The sequence below is a fragment of the Emydura macquarii genome, unplaced genomic scaffold (assembly GCF_026122565.2).
Source record: "Emydura macquarii macquarii isolate MOO-44397 ecotype Brisbane River unplaced genomic scaffold, CSIRO-AGI_Emac_v2 contig_1644, whole genome shotgun sequence".
Taxonomy (NCBI): Eukaryota; Metazoa; Chordata; order Testudines; family Chelidae; genus Emydura; species Emydura macquarii.
Window position 1 is genome coordinate 23,009,869 of NW_027131781.1, and position 22,681 is coordinate 23,032,549.

Consider the following 22,681-nt stretch of genomic DNA (forward strand, 5'->3'; position numbering starts at 1 on the left):
ACAACCCAAGGGCAGAAAACTTCAATGTATTCCCATTTATGCTCAAAATGTAATAAAATCTTCAAGAACTAGAATAAACTAGTAGATCATTTCTTTCAACTTATTTTGGACCAATAATATAACAGCTGAGCAGCAGATATTGTATATGGCATTGCATATTAGTGTAGTGGTTGTCCCATAAATGCCTGGAACAAAACAGCTATAGGGGAGCAGAAAGTGACACTTGTGATTAAATTTGTCTTGAAGGTAGGAGATAGTGGAGTTGACAGAACTATTTTTCCTATATCAGATATTCTTAAATTAATCTTACTGTGCTCTCAGACAAATTCTTGGGGTAGGAGGGGCAAGACAAATTCTGTTTCCTGATAAGCAAAACCTTGAACAAGTGGAGTTTGGGGAAATTGTAGCTGCCAAAAAGATTTTAGATTATTTCCTAAATTATTGCTGTTTTCAGCTGTACCAAGATCACTGTTCCAATTTACCTCACTAATTTGTAACTTAAAAGTCTAACTGAGGGTATTTAATTGTGACTTTCTCTCCCCTTTCACAGCCATTTTGCTGGAGTTCAACCCCACACAAGTGAAAGGAATATGGGCAGGTGAAGAGGGGGTGGGGGAGGAGAAAAAGAATTGAAGAACATTCACTATGCAACACATTACCCTTGAAATCCATCAAAATTTATCATTCATTTCTCATTGTGTCAGTTAAGGTTGCTTTATACATAATAGACCTAATACAAAACCTAAAAAGTAAATAAATGAAAAATTAAGGGTACCAACCAATTCTGTGAAACTACACAGACTCAGGATCTCATTTAAAAATCCACTTACAAGACTCATTAAGAAGTTGCCTATTTTATAGAACTCATTATGTAAAGCTAATACAAAAGTTTAGGGAGAAAACCATTTTTGTTACAAAAATTCTGCATATTTCTGTTGGTTCTACAACAGTGTATTAGAAGTTAAACATAACATGCCATAATAAAAATTAATTACTCATTAGCTGAGGTATACTCACTGTGTTTTGCAAAACAGCCAAAGATCAGTGGAATTTTTTCTGTTTTTTCTATAGTTTTCCCTTGTCCCTTCAAATGAATAAGAAAGACCTATTCCTGCAAAATGTTTGGAAGAACAGGAACTGGCACAGAGACCACACTTTTGACTAATGATGTAGTTGGAAAGAGGTAATAAGATGCGCTTTAATTAGCCAGAGGGATTACTGCGGAGCAGTACAGAGCACTCTCTCCCTCCTCCTTCTCTCCTGGGTTTGAGTGTTACTTTTGCAGCAGTACCAGGATGTCCTCTTATGTTTGAGTTCCAGCATTTCTCCAACAATAGCCAAGAGAATGGATGGCAGTCAAAATCCTATCCCCACAGATCCTCTGTGTTTACAGGTTGGTGGCAGAGGATCCTGCAAAGAAGGCTGCTGCGACCTACACTGAGGGCGTTACTGGTCCTCCATTGTCGCAGGTCATGGGGGAGCTCAAAGATGACAAAGCCACTTTTGTCCTCCCCCTCCTGGGAGTAAACAGGCACAAATCCCATTAAAAGTCAGTGGACATTTCCACTGCATCAGAAGACACAACAAAGTTGTATGTGTATACACACACACACACTCACTCTCTCTCTCTCCACCGCCCCTCAACACAGAGGATCTGTGGGGACAGGATTTTGACCTGAATTGGGAAAGGAAGGAAGTGATCCTTCAAACCTGGCATTGTCACAATCATGAAAATGCCTTCTTTGGTTTTCAACAGCTACATCCTAAAAATACACAGAGAAAACATATGGTAGACCATTCTTGGGGTAGAGCAACAAATTCAGATAGTTTCTCTTCTATGTTATATTTGAAAAAGACATATATGAAGAAAAATACAGACAGTTCAGTTAAAATATTTTATAATAAAAAATTAAACTGTATTTGAGCAGAAGTACAGTACATCTGAGTTGTCTGAGTCTCTGAGAGGGGCAGCACATCAGAGAAATATCTAAGAACACCCTCCAAAGGCAAGTATTTTCAAGCCTAAGGTTTAGTGTAATTTCTGACCCTCTGTGTGTGAGTATGTGTAGTTCCCATTAACAGTCAAATCAATGGCAGAACTTGGTCCATAATAGGCTTGGAGTTGAGCCACCATTTCAACCCAAAGGTGGTTCTTTCAGATAAAGATTAAGATTAGATATTACAAAAATATATTTTTATATATAGGCATGGTTTGTTGATCTGATGACTTATCTTTTCAACAATTTTAAATATTTTCTCCATAACTCATTGTCTGCAACCCATTTAGAACAATTTAATTAATGTTTCTTAGTTTTATTTTGTCTCCTACCACCTATTTAATAGGTAGTAAGTACTGCATAGTATTATAAACTCCCAATCACAGCAATTTCTTCTACACTGTCTCTGTTCAAGAACAGCCCCCGAAATGGAATATTATTTTCCTAACAATTGTTTTAATTCTAGGTTGGTTTGTTGAGGTTGCTCCCTTGTGCCCAAATGCTACCTTGGACATGCTTATAATAGATGGATAGAATGAACAGTTCAGGTGCCAGAGCTTACAGCTCTTTGACTGTGGGCTGCCAAGATCCACTGTAGCTGTACAAAACAATCCCTAGCTACTTTAAGGCTTTGCTCAGTTTTCCCTCAAGATCTGTTTGATCCAACTGTGACGCTGTCTAGATTAGGGGACATTTTAGAATATTATTTAATATCAATATTGCAAAATTACAATACTTGGTACAAGACATGCCGTGTCAGGTACCATTAGAAAGGTTATAATTTGCTGAATATGATAATATTGTATATGTGTATGTGTTATATCTGTAATGTAGGTTATGAATACGTATGGAATATCAGTATTTCAACTTATGCTGTGTTTCTGTCACCCCAGACAGGACACCCCAGACAGGATGGCAGCAGCAATAAGCCTGCTTACTGGCCCAATCAAGGAAACTCACAGGTACAATGAGACCAGGGAGAGAAGCCAGGGCTAGACCTTATGAATCACCAGGACATGTACGAACATGCCCTATGGACAGAGGATTCTCCCTGAGGCTTTTCCATGTCATGTGCTGAGGGCTGAAGTCTCTCGAAAGCTTATGCCTGCAAATATTAAATTTGTTAGTCTTTAAAGTGCCACAGAACTCTCATTGTTTTACCATATTAAGTTATCCAGTTTTCACTCTCCACACCACAACCTACTGAGTTCACTCCAGTATAAGATGTTAACTAGCAAATGATGATAACTGCTGGGGAAATTAAGATTTTGCCAATGACAAAATATAATGAAACAAGCGTTAAAAGGAGAATAACACCTCCCACTCTAGCAGTTAAAGACAATGACAACTGAGCATACAAAAGAAATGGCTATCAAATGGAAGGAGTGATGCAGTATTGCAGCCTTACCTTGTTTCCAGGCTGTTTTAAAAGACGATCATAATGCAGGACAGTGACAAATGTATTCCAGCAAAGATATGTGGGTCATGCTGAGTTTGCAACATTATAAACCACTATTGGGGATAACATGGCTTCTCCATGAGGTAATTTACCTTGTTTGGATGAAAAGATAAATGTGAATTAACAAGGAAGAATCTGAAACATCTGTACAGGGTTATTGATCTGCTAAGGACCTAGATAAGTCACAGAGAAACTAATGCTTGTTTTGCTTGCTGTTACTGATGTATGGGGCAGCAGATATAGTAGCTAAGGGACCATCACTGTCAAAAGAATCCTAGAACTAAGACAGAATAAAAAAAAACCCTTAATTATTCTGTGGAAGTGGAGAAAATATGTCCCATGATAGCAATAAGCAGAAATGGTCATTTACTTATGAAGTCACAGACTCTAGACAAACATATTGTAAAGAACAGAAATAATGAATGTCTCAAATTTGTTAAAGAAAAATGCAGCTGTTTCTGATGAAAAAATCTGGTTTTAATAAATATCTAGCGATAGTACTGAGTTTTCCAGCTCCCTTGCGATGTTACAGTAATAATTTCAAACTGTTTGCAAGCCACCTTTCTCCCCTCACACTGGACAGATACAGTGTAAGGAACAAAATAAGATTGAGTAGGCAAAATTATATTTTCTTTCTAACAACTGCAGATGTTAAAATTATCAGATGTTGGTTATGTAAATATTTCTGCTAAATTTAACCCCATGTCTTAAAAAGCAGCCTTACTTGTTATGTGAAAATGGAAAGAATTGAAAGCATAAGGGAAGAGCAGAGTATTTACTTCTATATCTTAGATGGACTTTGCCAGCTTTCAATAAAGGCTGCTGATGTCATTGAGATCAGCAAAACACAAAGATCTGTTTAGGACAATGTAATCTGAATTCTCTCTCTCAAAAGAGAGCAGGAATATTTCTGTAGCACCTTCTTTCTGAAAATCTCCAACTGCCCCTCAGGATTCCTATCTAAAAGTCATTGAAGGGATGCATAGTCTGTCTGATCACAAACTTTCTCACATACAAATAGTAGTGAAAAAGTTCTATAGATTTAACCACTGCCGGGAGTTCCTTTCAGCTGGTACAATCATTTTTCTCCAGAAAATTCAGATTTCTGCTGTAATAAGCTGCTACCCTCTCAAATCCTTTGTGTTCTTGTGTCAGCATTGCCCCCAGATCATAAGCACTAGCATCTGTGTCCAATATGAACAGGCTTTTGAAACATAGGTATGCTAAGACAGCAGCAGTCACAAGAGCCTTTTACAACTCTGAAAATGTTTAAACACACTCTGTTGACCACTGAAATGGTTTCCCTTTCTCACCCAAACTATGCAATAGTTTTGCAATACTGGCAAATCCACGAATAAACCTTCTATAATAGAAGCAAAGTCCTACGAAACTGCAGGTCTGTGAGTGTCGGAGGAGCTGGCCAGTTCTGCACAGCCTCTATTTTCTTTTTGTTGGTGGAAACTCCCCTCTCACTGATTGGGTGCCCAGGATAAATTACCTCTTTGAAACAACTCACATTTTGGAGTCAGTTTCAGATGGGCAAACTTCATCTTTTCATAGACCATTTTTAAATTTACTAGTTCCTAGTCAAAGGTTTTAGCATGCACCATATTATCTAGGTATAACAAAGAAATAGATAGAGCCATGTCATGCAATAACCCTCTCCATAAGCTTCTCAAATGTGGCGGCTGCATTGCACAACTAAAAACCTTTCACTTTAAACTACCACAAGCCTTGTCCTGTTGCGAAAGCAGTCTTTTCCCTGTTATTTGGATCCACTTCCACCTACCAACAGCTACTTTTAAGATACAACATGGAAACCAGATTGAACCTGCTACAGGATCCAGGGTATAATCTATTAATGGTAATGGATAAGAATCCTTTAAAGTTTCTTCATTTAGTTTCCAGTGTCCACACAGAATCTGTCATCTTTTTTCTTAACCAGAATTTCCCAAGGACTAGTTGAAGGATCAGTTATACCTCTCTGATACATTTCCTCAATGATGTGTAAGGCCTCTTTCCTCCTTGCTATGTGTAAAATGTGAGGTGATTGATCAATTGGTCAGTTTCCCCCAGTATCAATCCTGTGCTACACCAGTGCAGTACAACCTATATCTTTGCTGGATCAAAAGGACAACTCCTAATTCCTAACCAGAAAGTCTCTTAGACCATTCTGCTACTCCTCATTTAAGTGTACAGCAATGCACTGGAACAAGTCCAGTTAAAACTGTGGAGCTCACCATGATGCCTTTCCCCTTGTAGTTTTCTTCTACACCAGAATTTACTAAATCCACTGGTTCACATTTTGCAGCTGTAGGTTCATTTTTTAAACAATTTGCTGCTTGTCAGAAACTTTCAGCAAATGAACAAGAATCCATTCCTATTTCAGATTCATAAGAGCTTCAGCAGCTAAGGTTCCTCTGAGACAATGGGAGTCAAAACAGATTTCAACCACTCCCCAACTTCCCTTTGCTGGAAAGCTACCACACCACAGCCTGTAGCTGTTATTATAGTTTTTGCCCCTGGAGGCAGGACTTGTTCTCTGAAAACAGATTGTCTACAAATCATTTGCTTCACTGGCCAATGTTTTTAAAAAGAATTTCTAGAGACTAAATTTGTAGGGCTCCTTTTCTGGCATTTATCAGACATTTATTAATCAAAGAAATCCAAACTGATTATTAGATCATACATTATCTTGGCTATCCAGACTTTGTGCTCAAATTCCAGAGATCCAATTTTAAAACACAGTTTTCCTAAGTTTTGGTAAGGTAAACAATCCCCAGTGGGGCTCATCTTGTACCTCCAAACTTTGCCCCTTCAGCTTTATGTACCCCCATTTTCCAAAGTGGGAGAGGGGCTTTCACTAGGCACTTGTGAAACTTGGCCCTCAACTGCCTTATGTTTATAACAGCATTCAAGTAAGTAGTATTTTATTCCATGATTACTAATAAAGTAAAGGTTTACTCAGCATGAGTGAGGGTGGCAGGATCTTACCCTAGATTAGAGATGAGCCCAAACCAGAATACCAAACCCAATCTTCTCAGAACTTTGAGAAAGTTCAGATCTATAGCCAAACTTTGTGCATCAGGATTCTCTCTGTATCTTGGTTTGACTTTATCAGGAGCAGAGTTAACCCAATGCTGAGCACTTCTGAAAATCCCATGCTAAATAAAAGTCCATGCTACATGAACTGTGCTAATCACATGAAGTCAGGAAAACTGCCTATCTCAGATTCCTGTATTCGTTCCTGCTCCACAACACAGCAACCACAGCACTTGGAGCCATAACACTATGCAGAATTCTGAGCAGAGTATGTGCTGTTACAGAAAACTTTAATTTTCAGGTGGCTGTTTGCCTGGTATATTTAATTTGTGCTTGTAGAATTAACTTTGGTCTTACATCTGAGTGTGTTATGTGCAGATGTTTCCTGTCTGCTTTTTTTCTTTTTTGTTCATGAGTAGGTGGAAAAGAGCACATTATAGCTGTTTAATAACCATAACATCGAAAACCATGGGTAATACTAGCCTACCAGAGTCAGGTATAGAATGTATAGATCTTGAAACTTTAATTGAAATGCACAAGATAGCAGCAAGAAAATTGCTTAGAAATGAGTGGAAGAAAAACCTGTAATACATTGCAAAACATAATGATCCCACACAGTCTAATTTAAAGGTTATATACATGCCTAGAAAAATTAGACAAATTCCAATGCATTATGGGGGGAAAGTAAGATGTAATGTAACTATTTTTAAAATTTGAGATTCTAGATTCAGGACATTTAAAAAACAAATTTGTAACTGTATCCCCAAGCTACAAAATAGGTTTTCTCCCTAAACTGAAGGAAGGGGTAATTCAAAAGCTGTATTAAAGAAGTATATAAATCCCTCACTCCTAGCAATGGGTGAGTAAAGCTGCTAGCTAAGTCCTTCCCTTTCAGATTTCAGCTTGGACCTGCCAGTCAGCCTGGGACAACCCAGCAGTAAAACCCTCGGCTGGTTGTTACCCAGCTCAACATTAGGACCTATGGAGAACTCCATAGCAGGCTTAGTAGAGTCCCCCAGTGGTTTATGCAAGACCCTCTGGAAGAGGCAACAGTGCAGAATGTTTAATGATGCATCATTCCATGACTGCTAAATCTTTAACCTCAAACACTGTGAATTGCCTCTGCAGCTGCTGAGACCAGCCCACAGCTAGGCCTGAGTAAGAATCTTAGCCTCGTCAAAGACATATCATTTACCTGATTAATTGCCCAAAAGCTATACTCATGCATCCCCAATCACAGATGACTGGAGAAATAACATATTGATATTATTATCTAATATTCATACTATGATAGTGCCCAGAGGCCTCAGTCAGGATCAGGGCTCTGTTGTACTGAATGCAAACAAATTTAAAGACATGGTCTCTGCCCCAAATAACTTACATTTACACCAAACCGTATATTCAGGGCTACATTTTGCAAACAAAATTACCTCACTGTTGAATCTGGTGTCTGCAGGTTTCCTTTTATATTGTGTATAAATAATGGGTGCCAGATTACAAGCAGTCCATGTAGTGATCTTTGAGGCACCGTGTCAACTTTCCTACAATAAGTACTTATACCTTTACTAGGACACAGCAACCACTTGTGGAAGTTTGTCTTGCTGAATCGACACCTGCCTCCAAAGGGGAGTACGGTCTGTATATATGACATTTAGTCCTGAAGATTTTAAAAACGGACTAATAACTGGTTTGACCGACATCTCTCAAATGGTTAAGAATGGGATGCTTTTGTGACAATATTTCCACACACAACATCTCTTCCTATATTTGACCTATCTACGCTACATTATTTCTTATTTAGTTACATGGCACAGTCTGGCTGTTGGAATTTTATTTTATATTTTTGCTGTGCTCACATAGCTGCTGGTTTTATAAAGCAGCAACAATACAACCTTTGTAGTCCAAGAACAGAACTGAGGCCTGAATATATGCAAGACCAAGATAATCTTAACTAAGTGTCTTCATTATGGATCACTTTATCTGTCCTGCTTTTTTTGTCCAAATGTCACTCATCTTCCAGAATATGAGCAAATTCAAACCTGGTTTAAGAAGGTGCAACTTCATTACAGAATTTCACCTATAGCCAGCTGAATTTGTTCCTGTGATTAGACTCAAGGCCTTCCCATAGTAAACGGTGCCCAATTTGTGTGTACAAGGGAGAGAAATATTGTGTTATCGATTACTCCTTGCCTAGGAATGAACAGAAATGTCCTGTCTTATATTTCATTGTAGATTTCATGTTATCATGCAAAACTTTAAAAAGTAAAAGGGCAAGATAGCAGAGCAGTAAAGGAGCTTTCTCTAGTAAGAAATCGTTCATTTCTCAACTTTCTGATGTATTAAAACATGTTGCTTACATGAACTCAGAAAAACCACATACATGTATTTACTATAATGGGTAACTATACAGTTTGTGCTTATTGCTTGTACAAGAAATAAAATGTTAATATTTTGTAAAATAAATAATTCCACTGAAATGATATTTCTAAGATTTAGACATTAAACCAAACCTAATCTAATTTGCTACAGCTGGACACCACCTGCAGAGTACTGTTTAAGTACTCTGAACATTACACACTTATCTTTTAAATATTGATAATGCCATTTTTCATTTATGTGACATGAAGTCCCACAGGGAATAATTATGCTAATAAGCCTTAATGATTCTTGCAAATAAATGATCAAACAAAATTGCTACTGTTGATTTATATTAATGGATGCCTTTAGGAGGAGATTTGTCAGGATGTGCTGCTTCTTGAATCCCAATTCATCTTATTTAACAGAAGAATGTACACAGTTTGTTAAACAGATTAAGTGTTTAAAATATAATGTGTTCATGGAGTTTCTGCAGTTCGTAATGTTCAGGCATTATCATCTTGCCTTATGGTAAATCTGCAAGAAATGGTTTCTTTGTGTAACTTTTCTTCTATCCTTTTATTTATCTCTTTCTATCCCTTGTGGCTAAAAAGTCAAAGTTCCTTTTTCTAAAGTTTTCTGTTTGTTTTCCTGAAATTCCGAGAGCCTCCTCAATGCTCTAATCGCCATGAGTGATCAAGGTAAGAAATCAGTGAACGGAAGCATACTTTTCTGTACTGTTTTACTGGGTGAACGAGCGCATTGCTGCCAACAAAGGTGCTCCAAGCCACCTCGCTATAGGAACTTTTATCAAAGTAAAATATTTGTAGTTTGGTGGCCCAGGGATTTTTTACAGTTCATGTGCAGGTGGACGAGGCCAGTTTCCGCTCCTTTCTGGTATACTGGAGAGGGGTTTGAAAAGAAGCACATCCAAGTTCTTCTGGGTTTAGTCACAGGAAAATCATTAAGGTTATGCATCTCTACCAGAGTAGAGCTGGAAGAGATGGGGGGAGTTAAACATGTGCTTAAGTCTGTCCCTATACAGCAAAGTGCGCCCATGCTTAAGCCCTTAGCTATATCAGGGCCAGGATTAGGTAGCCAAGGGAGATTCCATCACATGAATGTGTGTGCTTTTCTCTAATCATATAACAAATGGCCGCCTCAGTATGATACAGGAGGTTGAATTCCTTTCTTAATTAACTCTGAAATCCAGTGACCTCAGTGGGCAAGAGCAGAATGTAACCACAATGTATCTTTTTGCCTTCCAGGCACTAAATAGTCTGTTAAAGTGATCACTAACTGGATGGTCCATTCTGGTACTTCTGGGATGTCCCAGTTTTTAAAGCCAGTCAGATACTTTTCAGAAAATTCAACATTTTGATGAAAAACTGAATAATTTTCCATGGAAATATTTTTTTCCATATTTCACCCAGCTCTAATTAAATATAATCACTTTGTGGTGTTGTATCCACAGTGGGATGGTGTTTTGACTCAGAATGGCCTGAGAAAGTTTTGATACAAATTGATCATGTTGCATCATGAAATTCTGCTGAAACATCAAGACATTATACCTTAAAAGTTTGCTTTACAAGCGAATCCCAGGAAAGTGTCTCTGACAGAAGATAGCTGGGCTGTGCCTGCACCCTGATATAAACAGCCAGAGCACTGAGCTGTAGTTTTCAGACTACAGAATTAATTTGATTCCTTCTGGATTCTTTCTGCAAAATTGAATGTTCCCTGGAAGCATCTCAGATAAGTCATTTTTCCTTTACAAACAATGAGTCTGATCTTGCAGATCCTGAAGTCACTGGGAATACCATACATGGAGTGATTACAGGATTGATATTCATTTAAATTTCATGGGCTGATGATATAATTTATCTTTACTTTAACCCATCAGTACTTTAAAGCTTTGCTGTTGAATTCTTTTCAGATTCAGAAGTTTCAGTCCAGCATACCACAGGTGAGTTTCCTTGTCCTGGATTTTCTTAGAAGTAAATTATTTATAGTCTCTATTCTTTCTCCCTCTTCATCATTTGTCCTTTCAATAGATTTCCATGCAACTAATCCACGAACCCTTTCAGAGACATAATTATATTTTGTACAAGGTATTGTGCATAGGCATTGTGCAACTAGAGGGATCACCAAAGGGGTGAGAGTTAGGGAGCTCCTAAATTCTAATTCTGACTCTGCCACTAACTCACTGTGTGGCGTTGGGCAAGTCATTTCAGTTCACTGCCTCAGTTTCCTCATCTGTTCAATAGGGATAATGATACTTGGAATACCTACCTCACAGAAGTATTGTACAGATTAGTCAGTTAACGTCTGTACAGCACTTTGAACATGTACATTTCTAGATATTAAATGTTCAGTGTCTGTGTGTAGCCTACACTTAATGGACCAGTCAAGAAATGCACATCACCAGTATTCCCTTTCTAGCCTTCCCTTATCATCTCTTGATGGCCTTCACTCGTGGCATCATGTCGAGTTTAGATGTAAGCTTCTAGGGCACAGATAGCCCATCATTTGCTTTTGTGAGACACCTAGCCAATTTCTGGGTGCCCAGAAAATAATAGTATTTACACGTAATAAGGAGGTGGCATGGTTAGAGTACCAGACTAAGTAAGGAGATCTATTTCCAGCTCTTCCAATGGCTCTCTGTACGTTACCTTAAGCAAGTCACTTCACTGCTCTGTGCCTCAGTTTCCCTATCTATAAAATAACAATAGCAATGCTTACCCACCTTTGTACAGTGCTTTGGAATCTACTGGTGAAAAGTGGTGTGTTTGTGTGTGTACTTTTTATATATAATCTTTCTGTTACTTTTTACTCTGGACAAACTTCTTAAGTAACTTAAGATTCACTACTGGTTTCTTGCATTCAGATAACTCATATTTAACATACCAATGAGTGCCTGAGCACCCTAGGTGAAATCTTGGCTCCAGTAGGTTGCCATTGACTTCAGTGGAGCCAGCTTTTCACCACCCAAACTTACCTTTAATTAGTATCTCTCTTTTGTACTTTTGCTCTCAAAATATGACCTGCCCCTTTAATATCTCCACAGTATTTTACACTCCTCAAATCTACCCAGCTACATATTGCAGAATGCCAATACCATTATAGATCAGTTTACCAGGCTTTTCACAGGAGGATTTAAATCAATTTTCGCTTTTCTTTTCCCGCTTACCAGTCTGATGTTTCCTCTTATTTTCTCAAGTTCCTAGTCTGGTATCCTTGGTTCGTGACCCAGTTGTTTCCTTGGTCTGAAGATTCCTTCAGCACTGCTTCAATTCATTTACACCTGAAGACTCTTCTGCCTGTTCCTGGCCATGTGCTGACTGATTCGTTCTCTATGTCTGCACAACGCCTAGCCCAATGGGGCTGGATCTATGACAGGGGCTCCTGTGTGCTACAATAATATAATAAATAAAATAATAACCTTGTGGTTCAGATAAAGGACACCCATCAGGTTCCTTCTTGTTCTGAGATCATTCTGGGTCTTCTTCACTCTGGCGAATGCTTTCACTTTTCACTCTTTCTGAACTGGAAAGTACCCCCGTGTCTTCTGCAGAACACAGTTCTAGGAGCAGCTTGTCTCTATTTAACTGAGACTCCAATCCTCCTTTACCCTCATGCCACACAGGCAGCTCTCTCCACTTGGTTACATTTGGACATTGGTGTTTGGCCTGAGTTTATCTTTGGGGTGATAAGTCATCCTACTTTAATCAGAACTGGGGTCTAGCTCTATCCAGGCAGCCTGGATTAGCTTCAGTCTGCAGTCCTCCTTTGCATCAGTTTTTCTCAGAGTACAATTACAGCCCTTGTATAAGACTATACAGAAGCAACAGCAACTAAATAGCCTCCTATCTTCTTTCCACACAGAAACAGAAAATGCAGCAGCCAGCCACATGCCTGGATGTGCAGCCCTCTGTCCCCTTTATGACCTAGCACAGCTTCTAGAAGCTTCTTGTTTCCATGACATGCGATCCCTTCTTATTCATTCCTTATGTGGACTTCCAGCCACACCATCTGGTCAACTCTATGTGCTTTTACTATGCTGCAGGTTTCACTCTGTGTTGCCCTGAATTGACCTTTCACACTCAACATGGATAATACGATGTTAGCTTAGCAACAGTTTATATATTATTTGCATTATATTTTGATAAGTAAATATTCATTGATATCTTTTGTTCTTTTTAAAAAATGCACATAAACTATGATGTCAAATGTGTGCTAAAATTAATATTGCTTGTTTTATTGTTAACAGATTTAATTGCGGCTGCTTTTAATATCCAAATCCTTTTATCCTGACCCTTCTAATGAATTCATACTCTGGACATTAATTCTTACATTACTGTACTTTTGACACTTGACTATTCACTACCAGCTACACAAAACAAATGACTACTCTCTAGATTGCAAGATTCACTCTCTTTTTCCTTTTAGTAGCACAGCTGATTTATAAGGAATGTCTTCAAAGAAAAAGCTCTTCCCTATCCCCTGACAAAACAGAACTGCTCTGTCCTGCATCAGTCTTCTTGAAGGCCTAAAAATTTGTATGTCTGAATTTCATAGCCAGAGGAGAGTGTGTCAGTACAGAGTGACTGTTAAGGCAATACACAGAATATACCAGATTGTGTTTTGCCTGAAAACTGAAACATTAAAACTGGATAAAACAGAAATGTGTTGAGGTTTCTTTCATAAATAATATTTTTTGGAATTTATAATGCAGCCATAAAAATCAGCCAAGCGTTTCCAGGCAAGGAAACAGTGACATTCCTTGACAAACTAATTCTTGTCACACTATAGAGTCATGGTTCTCATCTTAGAGTCTTATCTAAAGATGGTTAACATTTTAATAAATTTCAACACAAATTGCCACAGATTATTCACATTTTTTATCAGCTCTAGTCACACACCGTGGGAGGGCCATTTAGATGTTTTCTGAGCACTGCAAAATTTTCTACAGAATTTAAGCTTTCATTTAAAGAAAATCAAAGTTTATAGTTTTTTGGTTTTGAAGGTAACCTTCTAAATGTAAAAGATTGCAGTAATTAGAGTGCTTACACATATAGAAGTGGGATAACATGCAATTAATGACATTTTCTATAAGAACTATACAATATAGAGTTTTTCAGTGAGGTATTTTCATATGTATATGCCCTGAGTGTAAATGATGACATTGGTCATATATACTGAATAAACTTTATACAATGAACACATTTATAATACACTATAATTTTTTTTAGATGAAAGAGATGAATTTTACCCACTTTAAAACTAAGAGCAAAAATTGTAGAAAACAGATAATCAAAATACAAAATGAGAAAGCTATAGGACAGTGGGAGGATCCATTTACCTTTCAGTTTGTTTTAATATTATAATATTGCCATGCTTGATTAGGCAAGTGAAATCCCCATTTTAAACTGAGATTGGAATTGTTGCTAGCTAACTTGGCTACACCACCTTAATATACACAGTACAGTTCTACAAGAGATGAGGTGTCATCCCATTTCATATCAAGCCACCTTTTTAATAACATAATAATTTCTTCCCCTTACAGAGCACTCCCCTCTCAATCGTTCACCTTTCACTCTCTTTATATTTTGTATTGACATTTCACCAGTTGTCCACTCATCACAGTCTTCCAAAGCAGACAGGACCTACTTTTCTATTATAACAAGGAGGACAATATCACACGGTTACATGGTTTGCAATGTGCATAGCTTGAGTCTTCTGAATCATTAAAATGTTTCACCTTTTTAATTACCATTAAAAAAATTCCCTTTCACACCATATTCCCTGGGCTCCTTAGCATTTGCCCAATCCCTGGGAAAAAGAGACCATGAGTTTGTAGCCCAATACTTTTGGCTATTTTATTTGTTTCTCTCTTCCATAAAGCTCCCCAAGCAGCCCACAACTGCTGAGTTAGAAATTATCTGCAAACTTGACACATTTAAACTGGGTTTAAACAGAGATTTGGAATGGCTCTCTCATTACAAGAGGTAAATTGCTTTGATCACCCATTCTCACCTCCTACTCAATGGTTGTCATTAGACCTCAAGTACCCGGCTTTTATCCACCTACCCCATTGTTCTCTATGCACTTGTATATGTATATGATGTCTCCTATATGTTACCTATTTGCTGTATCATTTCTACGTACTGCAGCTGAGGAAGTGAGCTGAGGCTCACGAAAGCTTATGCCTGCTGAAATTAAATTTGTTAGTCTTTAAAGTGCCACAGAACTCTCATTGTTATTGCTGTACAAAACGTGGCTACCCCTCTGAAACCCATTTAAAACACTATAGGGCGCCAAGATTTTTAATATTCTGAAATATACTGCTAGCACGACAGACAGCCTTTTGTTTACAGGATTTTTAAATGCGTTGGTCACGGAGTTTCAGAAATATACAGTACACTGGATTCTAGAGTGTGAATGAATCTCTATTTAAATAAATAGGATTTCTCAAATGCCTTGACATTTAGGAATTGATCCTCCAGTTGTGCTGCAGGGCAGAGCTTACTGTCCTGAACAACTCCCTTGAGTTCAACATGACTGCTCACAGCAGAAAAAGTAGTGCCCAGTAGTATTCACGACTGGGACCAAGTGTGCTAATTCTGGTAAATAATGCCTACTATAGAGCGTCAGAAGTTCTGAATTTAGATCTCTAGTGTCCAGCCTTTCCGCATGAGAACTGAACTTATTTCATAAAAGGTAAGAACAGTCACAACGGTGAAATGCTCGCAAATTGCATGGAAACTTTTAAAAAGCACCATAATAAAGGCTCAAAGTAAATGTATACCCGAAATTAAAAAGAAACAAACAAACAGTCAGAGGACCAAAAAAATGCCACCATGGCTAAATAGAAAAGTAAAGAGGCGGAAGGAGGCAAAAGGCATCCATTAAAAATTGGAAGTCAAATCCTACTAAGGAACATAGAAAGGAGCATAAATTTCGGCAAGTCAAGTGTAAAAGTACAGTTAGGCAGGCCAAAAAAGAATTTGAAGTGCAACTAGCAAAAGACACAAAAACTAACAGCAAAAAAACCCCCTGTTAAGAACATCAGAAGCAGGAAGCCTGCCAAACAATCAGTGGGGCCACTGGATGATTGAGGTGCTAAAGAAGCACTGAAGGGAGACAAGGCCCCTGTGAAGAAGCTAAATGAATTCTTTGCTTAGGTCTTCACTACAGAGGATGTGAAGGAGATCCTCACACCCAACCCTTTCTTTTTAGGTGACAAATCTGAGGAACCATCCCAGATTGAGGTGGCATTTGAGGAGATTTTGGAACAAATTGATAAATTAAACAGTAATGAGTCACCAGGACCAGATGGTATTCATCCAAAAGTTCTGAAGGAACTTAAATATGAAATTGCAGAACTACTAACTGTGGAATGTAACCTGTCACTTAAATCAGCCTCTGTACTAGATGACTGATGGATAGCTAATATAAAGCAAATTTTAAAAAAAGGTTACATAGGTGATCCTTGAAATTACAGCCCAGTAGCCTAACTTCAGTTCAAGCAAATTAGTTGAAACTGTAGCAAACAACAGAATTACCAGACACACAGATGAACACAATATGTTGTGGAAGAGTCAATGTGGCTTTTGTAAAGGGAAATCACTAATATATTAGAATTCTTTGAGGGTGTTAACAAGCATGTGGACAAGGGTGATCGTGTGGACATAGCGTACTTGAACTTTCAGAAAGCCTTCAACAAGGTCCCTCACCAAAGGCTCTTAAATAAACTAAGGAGTTAAGGGCTAAGAGAAAAGGTCCTCTCATGGATCAGTAATTGGTTAAAGACCGAAAACAAAGGGCAGGAATAAATGGTCACATTTCACAATGGAAAGTGATAAATAGCAGGGTCAAAGGATCTATAATGGACCAGTACTGTTCAACATATTCATATGTTTTTAATATTGTCATTAGGAAAAAGCTTCCTCTAGTTCTAAAATTCACTTTACTGATCATGCTTATTACCTTCTATTGAGACAGTTTGGAGCAAAACAGACCTGTAATCTATTTAGCTTCAGGAGCAGTCCTCTCTTAGTCACGTGGCTCTGCTAATAGACCATTTATCAGGATGAAGGGTGCTCTCTGGAGAGAGCAGACAGCAGGACAAGCCAAGTCTGAGTGACAGTCTGTCCAGCAGAGATTGACTTTAATGAAGCATAGAATAAACAGGAAGATTAAGAGGGTGCACATATCAGTGACAAGTTTTGGGTTCACCGCACTGTAGGAAATGGGAGATTCACTATGTAGTTTAGATCTGTCTTTGGATTATAAATGCTGTGCATCTGTTTTGTTGCTAAAAATCACCTACAATCTAAATAAACATTACAAGAGAAAACTTTCTCCATGATTTGCACACTAGAAAGACCACGATTGTCATTATATACATAGCTTTAATCCCAGAAATACAAATATTTTTCGTCCAAGTAAAAGATTTCGTCCAATCTTTGTGAAGATGATCCTTGTGGATTTTTCAGGAAAAGAGAAATCTTTAAATTCACTTTGGAGTTGCTTGTCTTGTCGTTCCTCTTAAATAATGAAACATCATGATAACTATAGACATACAAAGTTCAGGACACTTAGCTCTGAAGCATGGCCTGGGTCTTCCCAGCTGCTGGTAAACATTGCCTTTCACACTTACACTGTCACCATTTCAAATGCAAGATTTCTACCCATATCAACAGGAGTTTCATGTGCAAAAAGTGTTTCTGGGGAAGCCTATATTCTCTCCCTATCAAGTCATTTATTTACTTTATTTTGGTATCAGATATCATCCAGATTAGTATTGGAACCAAGTAATTATTACATTGGATGAGACCAATTGCTCATCTGGTCCAGTATCCCATCTCTAACTACACAGTACCAGTTGCTTTCAAGAAAGAAGCCCTCAGTAAGATAAGAGTTGTTTGGAGAGAAGCTTGCCCTGCATATGAAATGAGCCGAGTTAATGGAAAGTAGTTAGATTACCAAACCACCTCCAATGACCTGGCAAAATCTGGTACAATTTGCCAGACTGTGATAGAATTCTCAGTGGGGTTGAATGGCCTAGTGGTTGGCACACCTAGTGCCACTAACCCTTGGGCGGATCTTGCAGTCTGGACTCTTTTAATCAGAGCTGCAGTGAGGTAGGCAGTGGTAGGGGAAGCCTGAACCCTGACCAACAGCCCTAAGAGAGTCAACAGTGTCTGGCCCTCAAAGATGCCCTCTAAGTTAGCCTCCCTGGGACACTTCCTACCATCTGCTGTTCTTCCCCTGCCTCCAGTTCAAATAGAAGGTGAAAAGCAAAAGAAAGGGCAATTAAACCATCAGTCCCAGCCAGGCTCAGTGTACAGCCTTAGTCCTTCATGGAGGCTTCTCCAGCACTGTTGCCTGGAGCCTTCAGGTTAGGTCTGTCCTCCTCCCTAGCCTCCGGCCCTCCCACTTTATGAGCTGGACTGCTCTCTTTTCAATCTTTCTTCCAGTTGGAGCATGTTCTGCAGGGCTGGAGGGGTGGGGCTACCTAGGCTCAATATTGTCCTTTAACTACTTCCAGCCCACACAGATACAAGGACTACAGGAGGATAGAACTAAGATTAATATTAGATTCTTCTTTCTTGCCTCTTTCCTTCCCTTGTTAAAATATACTTTGCTGACAAGGCATTAAAGAGACTCATGCAGTATTTCCTATTGTAGATACAGGTACCTGAAGAAAACTTAAGAGTATACAGGATAGGATTTTCAAAAGTGGTCAGTATCAGCCTCTCTCTGCTCCCATTTAAGTCAACCTGTGTTTTACCATTGATTCCCATGACAGCAGAATTAGCAAAAAACAAAACAAACAAACAAAAAAAAACCAGGGAGAGGGGGTTGGAGAGTCGAGATTGACATTAAGATAACTAACATGACAGCTTTCTTGTTGTAAAATCCTAGTGGACACAAGGCACCTGAAATTTTTATCACAGGGTTGCCTGTAGTTGATACTGTAAAACTATGGTGCCTTGTCTCCACTAGAATTTTGTAGCAGAATAGCTAATGTATGTTAACCCATGGTAAAAAACCACTTTTTTATTTATAGCAGTGAAGCCTTTGAAAGTAGTGGGGAAGGAAATGCACTCCAGCACGCACACACCCACTCACTCAGGGTTCTAACCACACACACCTCTTCTGCCTTTTAGCATCTTTCCTCCTTCTTCCTCCCACACTGGCTCCCATTTGCTCTATTTCCCCATCCTTATTATCCTTACCCCTCTACAGTTCCCACCAGTTGTATCTGCTCTTCTCCCTGCTCCATCCCAAAATCTCTCATCAATACAAATCCAGATCCCACATTCACACTCTCCTCTTTCTTCTCCTTCTCCTCTTCAGCTTTGACTTTTGATACAGCCCTGTCCCTCCCTCCATCCTCACCCTCTCCACTTCCCACAACCATTCAGACCACCACCTCCACCCTTCTCATGCCACCATTCCTAATCTCACGTCCATCTCCTTCTTTCCCTTTTCCTCTTCTCCTGTCTTCTTGGGAACACTCATTCCATCTCTAAAAAGATCTTGATAGTCCATGACCTCTTCATATCTCACTCCTTTCAGCTCCTGTCCCTCACAGAGACCTGGATCCTTTGTCTCACACTGTCTCTGCAGCTACCCTCTCTTAGAGAGGCCTTTCTTTCTCTCATACTCCCAGCCATGGATCAGATCACAGTGGGGGAAATTAGGCATCTCCTATCCTATCCCATTCTTGCCACTTTGCAAGCCCTCCCATCTCCACCTTCCCTCTCTCTCCTCTTTTGAACAGCACTGCTTCCAAATCTTCTCCCCTCCCCTTCAGCATTGATGTCATCTACCATCCACCAAATTCCTCCCCATCAGCCTTCCTCTCTGATTTCAGTTCCTGGCTCTCCCTTCGTCTCCTCACAATCTCCCAGTCACCCTCAGTGACTACTTCTTCCATGTTGATGACATATCTGATCTGTTTCCTTGCTCCATGTTTCTTTTCCCTCACCTCTTCATTTGACCTGTAGCCCTTGCTCCACTTTCCCACTCATATAAGGGTTATTCACTTGACTGATCTTCATCAAGCACTGATCTCTCATCTCCGAGAGAGTTCCCCCTCTCTGACTATCATCTGGTCTCTCTCAACATTGCCAATCAGCCTCCCACCTCATATCCAGTCACTTGGCCTTTCCATATCTTCCAGTTCATCAGTTTTTATGATCTTTCATCTGCTCTGTCCTGTCCTCTATGTCTCTTTCACCCCTTAATCCATTGATATGGTTGATGCTCAATGTGTTTCATTCTCCTCCATCCTTGATTCTTTTGCTCCAATCTCTCTCTCATCACAAGGTCTGTCCTGCCAACTCCTAACCTTGGCTCATCCCCAATATTTGCTTCCTTAGCTCCTGCTCTGGTGTTATAGAGTGTCTTTGGCAGAAATCCCATGAGCAGGCTGATTTCCTCCACTACAAATTTGTTCTTTCCTCCTCCACTTCTGCCATCTTCCTAGCTAAACTATTGTGTTTCTTCAAACTTAATTTAATCTCATTCCTGCAATTCCAGCTGCCTTTTCCAGATTTTTGACTCACTCCTCAAACCCTCCTCTCCTCCTGCCTCCATTTCTCTCTCAGCACAGGATCTTGCCAATTTCTTCCCAGAGAGAACTGACAAAATATCTTGACACCTTATCTTGCACCTCTGCTCACCTCCCTTCCCCCCATCACAGACAAAGATGTTTCTCATTTGCTCTCCTCCTTTATCCCTTCCACTTGCCCTAATGACTTCCTCCCATCCCATCCCATCCCATCCCATCCCCTGATCTACCTGGTGCCCATTATCATCCCCTCCTTTACTGTTTTCCTTAACCTCTCACTCTCCTCTGGCTTTCCCCTCACAAAACAAGCATGCTTTAGTCTCTTCCATCTTAAAAAAAGCAAAAAACACTCGTTCCTAATTGCCTCTCCAACTACTGTCCCTGCCAGCTCTAAGCTCAGTTAACTCATTGCCTACAATTGCTGTCTGAATTTGCTTTCCTCCAATTTCATCCTAAAACCACTCCACACTGGCTTCTGCCACTTGTACTTAATTGAAACTACTGTCACCGATGTCTCTAATGACATCTTCTTTGCCAAATCTCTGAATCAATACTCCAGCCTTGTCCTCCACGACCTGTCAGCATCCTTTGACAGAGTTGACCATGTTCTTCTCGAAATCTTGCCCATTCTTGGCTTCTGTGACTCTGTTCTCTCCTGGTTCTTTTCCTACCTCTCTAATCACTCTTTCACACTGTCCTTTGGAGGGTCTTCCTCATCCCTCTTCCAGCTTTCTTGGAAGGTTCCTCATGGCTCTGTCCTTTTCCCTTTTCTTTCTACACCTTATCTCTCCACACACACAAATTCAACTTTCAACTATGCAGATGATTCACAAATCTACTTCTCTATTCCAAACATGTCTCCTTCTTCCAAATTAAAAGCTCAGCCTGACTCTCTGACACCCCCTCATTGATATCTAGCCATCAGCTCAAGCCCACTATGGAGGAATAGAGCTCTTAATTTTTGCTCCAGAAGCCCTCTCTGCTTCCTCCTTTCTCGAACATTGTGGACACCACCATCATCTTGCCTGTGTCTCAGGCCTGTAACCTGAACGCCATCTTCAACTTAGATCTTTCTCTATGTCCTCACATCCAGACTATATCTAAGTTTTGCAGATTCTTCTGGATAATATCTCTAAGATATGGCCTTTCCTCCATCCACATCGCTAAAACCCTCATCCATGCTCTCATTATCATATGCCTCGATTACTACAACATGCTCTTCTTTGGCCTTGACAAATGCAATCTTGCCCCACACATACCCATTTGGAATGCTGCAGCAAAGGTCATTTCCCTAGCCTGTCATTTTGACCATGTCACCCCTCTCTTTGCATCCCACCACTGGTTCACCCTTCTCTAGCCCATCAAACATAAACTACTTGTCTTCACAACCTATCCCCACCCTATCATCTCTCATTTACTATCCAGATGTCAGCTCCTGCCTACGATTAGCCCACAATGCCAGCCTCCATCACCCACTTATTGTATTTTCAAGCAAGCGTCTTTGTGCTTTCTCCAAGACTGCCCCTTGTGCATGGGGGTACTCCTGTAAATATCCACAAACTAACTCATTAGCCTCCTTCAAATAATTCATTACAACTCTCCTATGCCTTGGAGCCTACCAAAAAAAAAAAACAAACAAAAAACACTTGACAACAGTTAGGCTACTGGCATGCTGACACCATTAGCTTGTCAGGCTGATTAATATTGTCTCATTGTTGCCTTGTTTTTCCATTGGTCTTCCTTTATCTATATATTGTCTCTTGTCTTATGCTAATAATGAAAGTTCTTTGAGACAGGAGCTATCTTTTTGTTCTGTATTTGTACAGTGCTTAGCACAATGTAGCCCTGGTCTATGACTGAGGCTCATAGGAACTACAGTAATACAAATAAATAATAACGAGGGGAAGTGAAGTTATATATTAAGCAAGCAGGAATCATCATAAAGAGTGGATCTTTTTCATTTTAAGATCTGGAAACCAGGTGCTTGTGTTGATGGGACAGCCAAGTTTGGCAATTGATTAATCTTTGACTACTGGTGGTAGATATGCCAATGGCCTGTGAAAGAATGTTAGATGGGCTGGGTTCTGAGTTATTACAGAGAATTCTTTCTTGGGTGTCTGGCTGGTGAGTCTTGCCCACATGCTCAGGGTTTAACTGATCACCATATTTGGGGTCAGGAAGGAAGTTTCCCCCAGGGCAGATTGGCAAAGGCTCTGCGGGTTTTTCACCTGCCTCTGTAGCATGGGG